The sequence below is a fragment of the Prionailurus bengalensis genome, chromosome C1 (assembly GCF_016509475.1).
Source record: "Prionailurus bengalensis isolate Pbe53 chromosome C1, Fcat_Pben_1.1_paternal_pri, whole genome shotgun sequence".
Classification (NCBI taxonomy): domain Eukaryota; kingdom Metazoa; phylum Chordata; class Mammalia; order Carnivora; family Felidae; genus Prionailurus; species Prionailurus bengalensis.
The window spans coordinates 206,531,197-206,533,005 of NC_057345.1; the positions used below are offsets into that span (position 1 = coordinate 206,531,197).

Genomic DNA, 1,809 nt, shown 5'->3' on the forward strand with positions numbered 1-1,809 from the left:
AAGAAAAGGAACAGATGCTGCAGGGCTCTACCAGGGGAGAGGCTGCAAAACAAATCATCGGCGAGAAAGGGAGTGAGGAACGCCACACGTTTCTTCCATCATTGGGCAAGAGGAGCTCTTCCCTCTCACTCACAGGACAAAAAGTAGGCTGGCTCCATCCAAATGGCCGTTTAGGCCCAGTAGGGCCATGTGCACAAATGGGAAAAGCTAGAGAATATATGATGTTCTCCACTGTGCCAAATCAATGGCTATATTACACCTGCCGCAGCTGGGTCATAAAAGCTGGAGCACTCTGGAACTCTTTTAGACCACAGGGCCCCCACAGTCACAAGGTCCCCCCAGAAACACCATTTCCTTCTACCTGTGGATCCGACATCCAGCGAATTTCAGGAGACGATATAAATAGACTAAAATCTCCCTCGTTTCTGGAGGGGACATAAAGACACCGCAGAACCAAGATTTTTCTCCTTTGCTTCCTTCTAGAACTTTTACAGTTTTAGATTTCACATGGAGTCTATGATCTGTTTTGAGTAAATTTTTTTAATATGAAATGTATTGTCAAATTGGTTTCCATTCAACACCCAGGGCTCATCCCAACAGGTGCCCTCCTCAATGCCCGTTACCCACTTTCCCCTCTTCCCCACCCCTCATCAACCCTCAGTTTCTTTCTCAGTTTTGAAGAGTCTCTTATGGTTTGCCTCCTTCCCTCTATGTAACTTTTTTCCCCCTTCCCCTCCCCCATGGTCTTCTGTTAAGTTTCTCAGGATCCACATAAGAGTGAAAACATGTGGTATCTGTCTTTCTCTGTATGACTTATTTCACTTAGCATAACACTCTCCAGTCCCATCCACGTTGCTTCAAAAGGCCATATTTCATTCTTTCTCATTGCCAAGTAGTCTTCCTTTGTGTATATAAACCATAATTTCTTTATCCATTCATCAGGTTGATGGACATTTAAGCTCTTTCCATAATTTGGCTATTGTTGAAAGTGCTGCTATGAATATTGGGGTACAAGTGCCCCTATGCATCAGCACTCCTGTATCCCTTGGGTCAATTCCTAGCAGTGCTATTGCTGGGTCATAGGATAGATCTATTTTTAATTTTTTGAGGAACCTCCGCACTGTTTTCCAGAGCGGCTGCACCAGTTTGCATTCCCACCAACAGTGCAAGGGGGTTCCCGTTTCTCCACATCCTCGCCAACATCTATAGTCTCCTGATTTGTTCATTTTAGCCACTCTGACCGGCGTGAGGTGATATCTGAGTGTGGTTTTGACTTGTATTTCCCCGATGAAGAGCGATGTTGAGCATCTTTTCATATGCCTGTTGGCCATCTGGATGTCTTCTTTGGAGAAGTGTCTATTTATGTCTTCTGCCCATTTCTTCGCTGGATTATTTGTAAAAATATGGAAGTTTCACAAATCTGCATGTCATCCTTGCACAGGGGCCATGCTAATCTTCTCTGTGTCGTTCCAATTTTAGTGTATGTGCTGCCGAAGTGACCATGAGTAAATTTTTTATATATGGAGTAAGATACGGATCACGGTTTGTATTTGTACATGGGTATCCAATTGTTCTGAGAGCGTCTGCTGAAAAAAACTATCCTTTCTGCACTGAATTACCTTTTCAACTTTGAAAAGGATCAATTAATCCATATATATGTGTGCCTATTTCTGGATTCTATTCCACTCCTGTGATATAACACCTTTCTCCTTTTGCTATTACTGCACTGGCTTGATTACTATAGCTCAGAGTAAGTCTTGAAATCAAGTAATGTAAGTTGTCCAACTTTACTCTTTTTCAAAACTGTTC

The 1,809-nt window shown here is 42.8% G+C and overlaps 1 non-coding gene across 1 annotated transcript; it reads right to left on the reverse strand.

Moving 5' to 3' along the window:
• Positions 1-1,396: 1,396 nt before the first annotated feature.
• On the reverse strand, positions 1,397-1,503 carry LOC122482238. Its single transcript, XR_006297044.1, has one exon. It is a non-coding gene; the product is annotated as a U6 spliceosomal RNA (small nuclear RNA).
• Between the last annotated feature and the right edge of the window lie 306 nt (positions 1,504-1,809).